Raw genomic sequence first — 13913 nt, 5'->3', positions numbered from 1 at the left:
CGAGAGAGGGAACACAAGCAGGGGGAGTGGGAGAGGAAGAAGCAGGCTCCCAGGGGAGGAGCCTGACGTGGGGCTCGATCCCAGAACGCCGGGATCACGCCCTGAGCCGAAGGCAGACGCTTAACCGCTGCGCCACCCAGGCACCCCAAGGGTAGCCGTATTAATTTCAATCAAAGCTGACTTCAGAACAAGGAAAATTATCAGCAACAAAGAAAAGCATTACATAATGATAAAGAGGTTAACACTTCATGGAGATGCAACAATCTTTAATATGTATGCACCAAACAGTTTAGTGTTAAAATGCATGAGGCAAAACCTAAAAGGACTGCAAAGAGATAAAGATAAATCCACTAATATATTTGGAGATTTTGATACCCCCTTTCAGTAATTGATAGTTTAAACAGGCAGAAAATCAGAGAATATAATTGTCCTGAATAGCACTATCAATCATCTTGATCTAATTGACATTTAGAGAATACTCCCTCCAACAACAGCAGAATAGACATTCCCCTCAATGTCATATAAAACATTCACCAAAATAGACCACATTCTGGGCCATAAAATGCATATTAATAAATTTAATAGCATTTATATTAGTTTCCTAGGGCTGCTGTAACAAAGTATCACAAACTGGGTGGTTTAACACAGGAGAAATTTATTGTCTCACAGTTGTAAAGGATAGAAGTCCAAAAAGGTGTTGGCAGGGCCATGCTCCTTTTGAACACTGTAGGGGAGAGCCTTCCTTGCCTCTTCCTAGCTTCTGGTGGTTGCTGTCATTTTTTGATTGCAGGTGCATCATTTTAATTTCTGCCTCTGTAATCACACAGTGTTCTCCCCAGGGGTCTCTGTCTTCACATGGCATTTCTTCTCACAAAGACTGTGGTCATATTGGCCAAGGACAATCACTGTCTCATGTCAATCTCAGCCTACCAGTAGTGATGCCATTGGCTAGGAATGCCTGGGGGCAGTAACCCCACACTTGTGGCAAGCCCCTACAGATATGGAATGTGTGGTTTACGACTTCAACATATCTTTTGAAGGGACACAATCCAATCTATAACAGGATCATACCAATTATGTTCTCAGCCTGCAATAGAATTAAACTAGAAATCAATAACAGAAAAGTAGCTGGAAAAATCTCAAAATATTTGGAGATAAAACACACACTTCTAAATAATAGATAAGTCAAAGAAGTCTCAAGAGAAATTTAAAAAAACATTTTGAACTAAGTGAAAATGAAAATAAAACTTACCAAAATTTGTTGGATACAGCAAAAACAGTCTTAGAATACTTAGCATTAAGTGCATATATTAAAGAAGAAAAACCTAAAAAAAATAAAAATTAGAACAGAAATCAATGGAACTGAAAACAGGATAACAATAGAGAAAAATCGGGGCGCCTGGGTGGCTCAGTCGTTAAGCATCTGCCTTTGGCCCAGGGCATGATCCCAGGGTCCTGGGATCGAGCCCCGCATCAGGCTCCCTCCTCCACTGGGAGCCTGCTTCTTCCTCTCCCACTCCCCCTTCTTGTGTTCCCTCTCTTGCTGGCTGTGTCTCTCTCTGTGAAATAAATAAATAAAATCTTTAAAAAAAAAAAACAATAGAGAAAAATCACAGAAACCAAAAATTTGGTTCTTTGGAAAGATTAACAAAATTGATGAACTTCTAGCCATGCTAACCAAAGAAAAAGAAAGAAGACATAAAATTACCTATTTTGTGTTATTTTATGTGACAGGTGTGACTACAAGTAGAAACACAGGAGAGAAATAGAAGGCACAGCATGCCACAAAAACTACATAGGAAAGCCTCATGTGGTAAGAAGACAGAAAACAGAAGCAAGGGGGAAAACCTAGGTCAGAACTTTTATTGGGGTTTCTGCAGAAAAGGCAAGGCAGTTTAGGATTGGCTAGTTTGAGTAATTTCAGAAGGCTCTGGGGCACAGGGGCTGTCCCTAGTTGTGTAATCTGGTACAGGGACAATTAAGGCAGAAGAATATTGCCTCCTGGGGTGTATGGGACAGGTAAAGGAGATATGATTCTGGATTGGTTAGTTTGCATACCAAAGGCAAGCTCCTGGCTGAGCCCTTTGCTATCTCTAAGAATTGGCTAGTCCCAGGAGAGACAGGCAGAAAGATTTTTTTAAGATGTCAAAATGTCACAATCCAGAGAAAATTTAAAAATACAAGCAACACCAGGATCAGAAATGGAAAAGGGATCATCATTAATTATCCCATGAATATTAAAAGGATAATAAAAGAATACTATAAACAACTCTATATCCAGAGACTTGATAAAATAGATGAAATGGACCAATTCCTTGAAAGATGCAAACTACCAAAATTCACACAAGGAGAAATGGATAATCTGAATAGTCAAGGACTGAGTCAATAACCTTGTGAGAAAGAGCACCAGGCACAGATGGTTTGATTGGTGAATTCTTTTTTTTAAAGAAGTTTAAATGTTTAAAGAAGAATGTTTAAAGAAGAAATGGTACCAATTCTCCACAATGTCTTCTAGAAAATAGAAATAGAGGGAACACTTCTAATTCATTCTATTAGTCCAGCATTACCTTAATAGTGAAAAGTTTAACACATTATAAGAAGAGAAAACAATGCACTGATATCTCTCATGAACATAGATGCAAAAATCTTCAACAAATATTAGCAAATAGACTCCAACAATGTACAGAAAGAATTACACAACACAGCCAAGTGGGGGATTTATTCCAGGTATACAATAATGATTCAACATTCTAAAACTGAGATAATTCAGCACATAAAGAAGATAAAGAAGAAAAATCATATGATCATAAATACTGATGCGGCAAAAGCTTTTGAGAAAATCCAACAATTTTTATGCTAGAAAATTTCTCAGCAAAAATTCTCAGAGGAAAACATCCTCAACTTGATAAAGAACATCTACAAAAAAACTACAGCTAAAATCATACTTAATGGTGAGAAACTGAATAGTTTCCCTAAGATCAGGAACAAGGACATCCTCTCTCACCATTCTTATTTAATATCATAGCTAAAGTCTTAGCTGGTAATAAGACAAGAAAAGGAAATAAAAGGTATACATTGGGAAGGAATAAATAAAATGTCTTTGTTCAAAGACATTTGATATAAGTATCTATGGAGAAAATTCCAAAGAATCAGCAAACTTTCTGCAACTAATAAACTAAACTTATAAACAAAATGTAGTATATATACACAGAGAAATTTGCTTTAACATGGAAAATTGCTTTAACATGGATGAACTTAGAAAACATGTGAAGCGAAACAAACCAGACACAGAAGGACAAATATTACATGATTCTACTTATACGAGATACCTAGAATAGGCAAATTCAGAGACAGAATATGGACTAGAGGTAAGCAGGGAATGGGGAGAGAGGGAATGGGGAGTTATTTTTTAATGGGTACAGAGTTTCTGTTTGGGATGATGAAAAAGTTCTGGAAGTGGATAATAGTGATCATTGCACAACTGCACAACATTATGAATGCACTTAACGCCACCAGATTGTATACATAAAAAATAGTTAAAATGGTAAATTTTATGTTGTATATATATTTACCACAATAAAAAATTTCCAGTTGAGGGGCATCCTACAAAATACCTGATCAGTACGTCTCAAAACTATCAAGATCTTCCAAAACAAGGAAAGTTTGGGAAATGGTCACAACCACGAGGAGCCTACGGAGACATGACAACAAAAGGTAAAGTGGTATTCCATATAGAATCCTGGGACAGAAAAATATATTAGGTTAAAAAACAAAGAAATCTGGATAAACTATGGACTTTAGTTCACAACAATGTGTCAAGAAGTAGTTCTAACAAGTGCACCATACTCGTTTAAGATGTTAATAATACAGTAAACTGGGTGCAGGGTATATGGAACCTTTCTGTACTATATTCTCAATTTTTCTGTAAACTTATATCTGTTGCAAAAATACTCTTTTTTTTTTCTAAATAAAGTAAAAGAGACTTCTTTAGCAGAATTGTGAGCTAGATCATCTGGGGCAACCTCACCCTGTATAACAACCAGATTCTGTCAAACAAACAAACAAACAAATAAACATATGCATTGCTGAGTCTGCAGCGGTAAGGAAAATTTCTGTGTCCTCCTGACATCTCTCACTCCAGCTCTCTGCCCCTTCAAATAAACAAAACTGATTCTGCAAATAGGCAATTAAGAATAAAATGGACTACCCAAGAAAATGCACATAAAAGAACTGTGCTCAGAAAACAAGGCTTAGTACAACAGTAATATGGAGGAGCTGAACCTGAGACCCTTGTTGTAAGCTACTCAACTAACTGATAAAAGCTAAAATAGTTACAAATTGGTGATGGCCCTAAGGCTCCCAGCAGAATCAAACACAAAACCTCTTCAGAGAAAATATCCCTAATGAAGCCCAGATTCCTGGATTAAGATCAAGAAAATATGAATGCACCATCAAAAATCACCAGGCATAAAGGAAGCAAGTCACCGTGAGTGAGAAATCAAAAGAAATAATAAATATAACCCCTGAGAAAGTAAGATATCAAAATTTTATCAGTTGTAAAATACAGGATATCTATTTAGAAAATATTTTTTAAAATAAGGGATAAAGTTATAGTGATGAGCAAGCAACAAAGCTACCAGGAACAATCAAGCAGATGTGACAAATAATCATAAGAAGCTTTTAGACATTAAACATATATTTGTTGAAATAAAAACACTCAGTGGATGGGTCGAATGTCACATATTACACCGATAATTTGTTAATCATAAAATATCTAAGAAGAGTATCCAGAATGAATAGAGAATAAGGACATAGTAAATATAAAAGAAATGTTAAACAATTATAGAAGTTAGAGAAGATCTGACATATAAATGATCAGATTTTAAATGTTGAGAAGTAATATTACATAAGTTAATTGCTCAGAATTTTTGAGAATTTAGGAAAGACATAAATGTATAGATTCATGAAGCACAGAATATCACAAGGAGGATGAAGTTAAAAATCTATTCTTAGACCTGCTATAAAACCCAAAAGATTTTTTTAAAGATTTTATTTATTTGAGAGAGAGAGAGCAAGAGAGAGTATGGGCGGGGGAGGGGAAGAGCAGAGGGACAGGGGGAAGCAGACTCCCTGCTAAGCAGGGAGCCCCACATGGGGCTCAATCCCAGGACCCTGAGATAATGACCTAAGCAGAAGACAGGCGCTCAACTGACTGAGCCACCCTGGCACCCCACGAAAAGATTTTTTTAAACCATCTTTAAAACAACCAGAGAGTAAAAACACAACCTACAAAGAAGGAATTAGACTGAAAGCAGATGTTTTAATAGCAATGGTGGAAGCCAGAAGACAGTAAAATAATGAGTGAAATCCCAGAATAGTAAGCCTCATGATGAGAATTTGGATGGAGTATGATGGATGACTAATAACCAATTAATCATTGATGACTGGCTGCCTTCTCTCTAGCCCCCATTTTCAAATGGGGTGGGAGAAACTTTTATTTTCTGAGTGGACTAGTAAGAGGATGCGAAAGGATAAGGGAGGAGGATGTAAAGGCGTATGAGGAAAAGTAAGCATGCTATGTCAGGACAGTATTCCAGTCCATTCTCCTTTGATTAGGCTGACTAAATGGGCCCCAGCTATTAGGAGATTACTATAAATTACTATACATGCTGTCACTGTCCTGGAAGTTCTAACCAGTGAGACAGGATCCAGAATTGGCTCCACTGCTGTTAATTTTGAATCAGACAACCACCTCCAAGTAGGGCAGAACCACAATCAGGATGAGCAAAGATTTTAGGGGTGCCTGGGTGGCTCCGTCAGTTAAGCATATGCTTTCCTCTCAGGTAATGATCCCTGGGTCCTGGGATCGAGCCTTGCATGGAGCTCCCTGCTCAGCGAGGAGTCTGCTTCTCCCTCTCCCTCTGCCTGCTGCTCTCCCTGCTTGTGCTCCCTCTCTCTGTCAAACAGATAAATAAATAAATAAATAAATAAATAAATAAATAAATAAATAAATAAGTCTTAAAAAAAAAAAAAGGACGAGCAAAGATTTTAATTGTAGAGCCAGACCTCTAAAACTTCTAGCCAACCAGCTAGACAGACTCAGGTGACTCATTTCTTTAATTTTCCCAATAAGCCCACTCTTCTTTTTGCACAATTAGAAATTTTCTTCTTCATTAATCATATTCCCAGAGAATTTTATTGTACCTTCAGAGTGATAAAAAAAATTTCAGTGTAGAACTGTGTACTCACTGCTGCTACACTGCAAGAGTGAGGGTGAAATCAAGACATTTTCAGATAAATAACACCTAAGAGATTCACCACCCACATACACATACTAAAGGAACTTCTAAAAGATGTGCTTCAGGAAGAAAGAAAATCATACCAGAAGAACACTTTGAGATGCCATAAGAATATTAATCATATAAAATGGTAGACATGTATGTAGGTCTAAATAAATAATGTCTCTAAAATTCCTAGTACTAATAATGCCTAATTTGTGGAGGTGTTTTTTTTTTTAAGATTTTATTTATTTATTTGACAGAGATAGACAGCCAGCAAGAGAGGGAACACAAGCAGGGGCAGTGGGAGAGGAAGAAGCAGGCTCCTAGCGGAGGAGTCTAATGTGGGGCTCGATCCCAGAACACCGGGATCATGCCCTGAGCAGAAGGCAGACGCTTAACGACTGCGCCACCCAGGTGCCTGTGGAGTTGGTTTTTTTTTTTTTAAAGGAAGACTAAACATTGCATTTTCATCAAACTGGGAGGAGAAAGGAACTTCTTCAACCTGACAAAGAGCATCTCAAAAAAATCTATATCTAACTTCATATTTAATGATAAAAAAGCAAATGCTTTCCCCCTAATATGAGGAATAAGACATGAATTTCCATTCTTACCACTCATTCATAATCATACTGGAGAACTGAAGGTCCCATCCTGTGCAATAAGGTGAATTAACCAGTCTTGGAAAGGAGAAGATAAATCTGTCTCTATTCACAGATGACATGATTGTCTATTGGAAAAAACTTCAAACAGACTACCCCAAAAAAGTCCGTGGAACTATTTAGATATGTTAGCAAAGTTGTAAGATATACAAAAACTAATTGGAGTTCTAAACACTAGCAATGAACAGTGGGAAATTGAATTTTGAAATGCAGTACTATTTACAACAGCACCAAAAGAACATGAAATGCTTAAGTATAAATCTACCAAATGTGTGCAAAATCTATATGCTGAAAACTGCAAAACACTGGTGAAAGATACCAAAGAAGACCAAATAAATGTAAAGCTACTCCAAATTCATGGATTAGGAGACTCAACATTATGAAAATACCAATTCTCTCCAATCAACATCCCAGCAGGACTTTTGTAGAAATTAACAATCTGGGGGCACCTGGGTGGTACAGCGGTTAAGCGTCTGCCTTCCGCTCAGGGCGTGATCCCGGCGTTGTGGGATCGAGCCCCACATCAGGCTCCTCCGCTGTGAGCCTGCTTCTTCCTCTCCCACTCCCCTGCTTGTGTTCCCTCTCTCACTGGCTATCTCTATCTCTGTCAAATAAATAAACAAAATCTTTAAAAAAAAAAAAAGAAATTAACAATCTGATTATAAAACTTATACGAAATGACGAAGAAAGTATAGTAGCCAAAACAGTTTTGAGAAAGAACAGCAATGTTGGAGGACTCATAATACCTGATATTAAAACCACAGTGACCATGACACTGTAGTACTGAACCACAACAACAAAGCAGACATGTAGATCAACAGGAAAGAGAGCCCAAAAGTAGATCCACACATTGTGATAAAAGTACAAAGGCACTCAATGGAGAAATGACAGTTGTTTTTTTTTTACAAAAAAATTCCTGGAATAATTATAAATCCATATAAAAAAGTTAACTTTGATTCCTACTTTACACCATATAAGAAACAATTTGAATGTGACTTATAAGTCTCAACCAACAGTTACCGTATAACACAACACTCTAGATAATTAACCAAGACAAATGAAAATATATAAACACAAAACACTACATACTATATGATTCCATTAATATTAAATATTAAATAGTGAATGAATGCAAATCAGTGGTTGCCTGGAATTGGAAGTGGGAGGAAGGAATTGACTGGAATGGGTCACAAGGAACTTTTAATTGTAGGACATGTTCTGTAATCTTAACTGTGGTGGTGGATACATGGCTGTAGATAATGCCAAAACTCATTAACCTACACAAGTAAAATTGGTGAATTTTATAGTGTGTAAATTATTTCTCAATAAAACTGTGTGAAAAAAGATTGGTTAAGATATTCCTAAAAATTCCTCCAATTCAGTTTGACTTGTCGGAATCATTTCTCAACTAAAATTCATCAATGTCCACCCTTGTCCATATAGTATTATCTCCATATAATATCATCAAGTGTGGGTTATGCAGCATTTATTAAGAGTGATCCACTATTTTGGTCAGAATTTTCTTCCATGCCTCTGACACCGATTCTGCAAGTTTTAATGTGAATGATAATTATAAGCAAAGCTTTTTTGTTTCTGCTGCTTGTCTGACTTTAACTACAAGATGCCTTCTGACTTCAGATACACTGAAATGTGAAAAAAGGAGGACATTTTGGAATTGAAATGTGGGAGAAGCAAACAAAGTTTAAGTCCTGGTGAAACCAACTTTTTATTATTATGTAATAATCTAATCTCCAACAATGCTTTTTGGTCAATTTTATCCAATATTAGTATAACTAACTTGGCTATTTTTTGATTAGTCATTTTCCTGGTCTATCTTTTCCTCTTCCTTTTTACTTCTGGAGCTCAGCCCACCTTTGCCCATTCAAGGGCTCTAGAGAGCCAAAGCTGGTTTCTGGAGAGTCCAGGAGGCTTGATGGGAGGGAGATAGATACCCCACAGAACAGTAGCAATACCTTTAAGATAAGACTTGTTTGTAAATACAGGAGAGACACCCCCTAAGAGGCCCCAGAAATACTTGAAGGACGTTGCAGAAGTGGATAGTATCTTCTGTAAGCAAGTGCAATAAAAGCCAGAGACATTCTGATTATTAATGAAGGAATGACACCTATATCTGACCCCAACAGACCTAACTCAGGATACAAATATGCCAAGTATATAGATGTGTTTAAAGCCAGAAAGATTCCACTAAAACAAAAACAAAAATGCCCAACAACAAAAGATTCTATTAAAATGTTCATGGAAATTGAATATCTTTTTTTTTAAAAATCTGTATTTTCTAATTCACTACAAAGAACACATACTACTTTTATAATATTTAGAATTCTAAAAGTAAAATGAAACAAATATGAAGTTACCATCTAAAATGCCATGGAAAAACTGAACAACAGGCAGACTGAGAAGAGGCCTCTGGATTTGGCAAGAGAGAAGCTACTGGCCTCAGGAAGGATATTATAGTAAAGTGAAGAATTAGAAGCCATATTATAAGGGAATGAGTGGAAGGCAATTACTGTCAACGGTATGTTGGAAGAATCTAGTGCCAAAGGATAGTTGTATGCTTCTCTTGAATCAGTCCATATCCAAAAACCCGAAGCTTAGGCTTGACCAACTGAATTGATTCATCCTGCTTTCTTCACATATGCCACTTTAAATTTTAACTAATTTTAAAATTTTAAATAAACCACATCATCTCTTTCTGTTAGATTCCCCCTGCCCACTTTTTATTAGATTTTATTTTACGTAAGTAATTTTAATCACCATTTCAATCATGGTCAAAAACTTTTAGTAATTATTTGATTCCTTTTCTACCAAGGTGAATTTTAAAGAAGCTGTTATTCACAATTTTTAAAGCATAGATTATATCTTTCAAAAGTGCCTTCTCTTAATTTAGAGTGCTGATGTGATTTTATATTTTTCCCCAGTAGTGCTATAGAGATATCAGGAATTGAGCAATAATTGTCAGTTTCATTTTTTTTTCATTAAAAATATCCAGAGCTAAACATTTCTTTTTGGCATCCTTAGGACGTGACTGTTCATTTTTCAACAGACTTTCTTTAAGGTAAATAACCGGAATGAAAAACAACAGCACATACATTAATTTCATTAAACAAGCTTATATATATTCTGAGTCTTTCTCAACAAACAATAAAAATTTATTGCAAACAATAAAATAAATCAAATACACATTAAAATGTATAAAGTAGTTATAAGTGGATAAAAAGAACACAAGGCCAGTCTAGTCAGGACAGAGGGAGGATTACAGAACCAGCTTAGTCTTAATTTATCTCTTCTTGGTTATACATTTAGTAGAAAGACTTTAAACGTGCTTTCCAGCTTCAGCTATCAAAGAACTTTATGACATACATTCACGTAGGGAAAGTTTTCACTTATTCTTCACCTATAGAAAAAGCTCCTGTGATTAAAACATGGATTATCTCTTCAATATTTTATGATAAATACAGATGCCTCAGTAAAAGCTATTTGTTGAAATCGTTTGCTTTAAAATTATTACCAGAAAAAATATTTTTTAATTTAAGCTTTAAGAAACAGACTAATCTAGGGCTATACAATAATATATTGCTGAACAGTCAACTTCTTATGAGTCATGCTGAATACATATAATGAATAGTCAAAAAAAATTCTTTCCATCTCACTAGGGTCCCTAAACATGTTATATCATCTATTTTGAGGGAGATATAATTTCTGGATGTTCTCGTTCCTCAACAGATTGACAACTGGCAGCAAGCAACAAGACACATTCGCACCCCTTATTCTTTATGTATTCTTCAGCAGCTGTTTCCTACCTTCAAAGTGTAATTAAGGTCAGATTAAGTCAGGCAAGAGTGTGTTAAATCCATAACCCTTCCTGAGCAAAAGCAGAGCATTAGCAGTAATTATTCAAAATCTTCTTTATGTCAACGTTTATGTGCAATAATTATTAGATCTGGTTGCAAAGCTGTTCCATACTTTGATCGGTCATCCCTCAAGTGACAGAGATCTCCTCAAGCCCTGCCCTGCCTGATAAAACCTATCTTCTGGTGTTTGTCAATAATACTTGCTATCTACTAAGTGACTAAAAGACTCAGTTGTAAGTCAAGTCATGGATGGCACACATCGTCTCTCACAGGGTCACTTTTAAATAGGAGGTACTTTGTGATAAACTTTTCAAACAAACAGTGCTTTGGATTTCTTCTACTTCGAATGGCACTTGAAAATTCACAACTAGTCTTCCATATTCAATTCTGCAAATATTTGAAAAAAAATCAGGAATGTTTAGATAGTCTATGTAGCCACCACATCTGCTTTGAAATAATGTTTCACAGTGATAAAAATGTATAAAACATAGTGTTTTGCTATGGAAACATTGTGAAAACAAACAGGAATTTAAAGGGTGTTGGGAATTCTGAATCTTTATACAATAAAGTTCATCATTCTGAGTGTGACCTGAATAAACATTTGCAGTTGACTCAACAGTATGGAGCTAATAAATACATAGGAATACATAAAAGTCTTATGGGAATGGGTAGGAGGAAGCTACACATTTAGTTAAATGTGTACACAAAGCAAGCACAACTTGGAAATTGTGTCTAAGATATCATTAATGTTAGCTAGAACAGAATGCCAATCTATTTAAAATACAGTATTTTTAAAGTTTGGATGAAATTATACTACAGAATCATATAATTTTATAGCAGTACATAATCTAGTATAGGCCCCTCATTTTATAATAATAGGGAAATCAATTTCTAGAGAGATTTAAAAATTCATTCAAGCTTACGTTGTTCATTAACAGTAGATCTGGGATGAAAGCTAGGTTTTATGACCCAATTCCATGCTATTTTTTTTTAACAACAAAAATTTTTAAATTAGAGTAGTATTTTAATTTTATAACCAGGATAATCATTTATTTTCTCTAATATTCTTCACGATCAAAATTTAACCCTTAGAAATGCTAGAAGTACAAAACCTAAGGAAAAAAAGCCTATTCTGATGTTATGTGTAGAGCCAAATATAAAAAGCATACAAATAAAATACCTGCTTTTTCAGGGGTGAAAACCAGACTGGCTAGGAAAATCCATTACATATAAAGCTATATGTTAGCAGTTCATAAAATGTTTAAAATGATGTTGGAGGAAATGAGACTGAAAAATTGCAGAAGTCAAGCAAACAATATGATTGAATTTGTGATTAAGGAAAGGCTAAAGCGTGTAATCAACACTGTAGGAATTCCAGAAGGGAACACTCCTGGAATTCTTGAAAAATAACACAAACTTTCCTAGGGAAGGAGAGATTTGGTCTGGTCCATAAGGGACCTATAACATTTGGCAAGCACTGAGAAGTAAAAGAACCATGTGGATGTGGAATGAAAGGAAGAGGAGACTGGCGTGTTCAGAATGGTGGTCTATGGTGAGACACAGTGAGCAATAAGGTGCAAATAATAACCAGAAAACACAGAAGGCTCTGGAACTGGGAATAGTATGATAATCTTTTAAAAAAAATTTAAGGAAAATTCACCCAAAGCAGTGAATAAAATGAACAGGAGGAGAGAAACTGTGCAGGGATTCTAGCTAAGAAACTATTTTGGTAATCCAGACATTTAAAGTATTTGAAAGAAGCAAAATTATATTTTGAAAGACAATATGGTATTGTGCAAAGAACACCCTCTTTAGACTCAGACAGATCTGAGCTTTCCTGGATCTGCCACCTAATAGCTGTGCAACCTTGGGTGAATAACTTACCTACCCTGAGCCTCAATTTCTTTATTTGTAAAATGGAAAAACCATATTGTAGTGTTGTTATGACAGTCACTAGATGGTAGATACTGATTATTTTTAAATACTCTATGATTCATAGTTTTGTACATTTAGTTAGGTACTCCTTCTCTGAGGCCTCATAACTATAGTGGTTAAAATGGACTATTTTGCAGGATAGTTAATTCTTTGTCACTTATAAGCGTTCACACAGAGGTCAAATGAAACCGTACATCAGGAATATTATAGAAAAGACTGTAGCATTTGTTGATATATTTATCATGGACTGTTCATGTCCTCCCAGAAATCATATATTGAAACTGTACTCCTCAGTGTGATGATAGTTAGGAGGTGAAATCTTCGGAAGGTAACTAGGATTACATGAAGTCATGAGAGTGGAGCCCTCATGAATGGGATTAGTGCCCTTAAAAAAGTCCTGGGATGGAGTCCTGCATCAGGCTCCCTGTTCAGCGGAGAACCTGCTTCTCCCTCTCCCTCTGTCCCCCACCCCACCCCCGCTCGTGCACAAGCTCTCTTTCACTCTCTCTTAAATAAATAAATAAATAAATAAATAAATAAATAAATAAATAAATAAATAAATAAAATTTTCAAAAAATTTTCTGGTTTCATAAAACCATTTTAAATGTAGTCACAAAGTTTGGATTAATAATATCCTACATGTGAAAGAGAGAAGTGCTATGTTATTTGGCATCATGTATTTCTTTAATTCAAAATGTTTTTTTTTTTTCAGCTAAAGTACCAAGTGGAGGTATATAAAATGCTTCCCTTTGATTTCTCTAAGTCCTAGTATGTAACTTTGTTGACAAATCACTTCAGACACTATTGTTACCCTCCCTGGTACTTGAGATGAGTAGGAGAGGATGTGTGATAAGTACATAATGAAGCTCTTGGTCAGAATGTATCCCTGTAAAAGAGCTTAAACCTATTCTAACCTGAACAAGATTGAAAAGGAAGCAACTTCAATACTTTGAGGAATGAACTTCATTTCCAAGAAGTTAGCATGTATGGGTTTAAAAAGAATCTCAGGCAGGAGTGAGTTGGAAAGTGTCGAATGACTGGGTGTTAAGGCATACCCAGATGTTGATTGCTGCATTCCTACTTCAAGCTTTGCCATGTGTCTTCCATGTATAAACTTTCAAGAATAATTTACTCTTCCTTTAGCAAGGCAGTGGCTGATGGCATTT

At 35.8% G+C, this 13913-nt stretch overlaps 1 protein-coding gene across 4 annotated transcripts in view; it reads right to left on the bottom strand.

The window, feature by feature from the left end:
* Positions 1-13913, bottom strand: part of TEX9 (testis expressed 9) — a 202807-nt gene that overhangs the window by 65234 nt on the left and 123660 nt on the right. For 2 of the 4 annotated variants that reach the window (XM_087859191.1, XM_087859193.1), the window contains one exon: positions 1253-1325. The exons of the other annotated variants lie outside the window; for them this stretch is intronic. The gene's annotated coding sequence lies outside the window, so the exon portion shown is untranslated. The remainder of the gene's footprint in view (positions 1-1252; positions 1326-13913) is intronic. 4 annotated transcript variants of the gene reach the window in all.

This window comes from Ursus americanus, chromosome 36 (assembly GCF_024610735.1).
Source record: "Ursus americanus isolate L20-20 chromosome 36, mUrsAme1.1.p, whole genome shotgun sequence".
Lineage (NCBI taxonomy): Eukaryota > Metazoa > Chordata > Mammalia > Carnivora > Ursidae > Ursus > Ursus americanus.
This window is presented reverse-complemented; position numbering and strand designations above follow the sequence as displayed.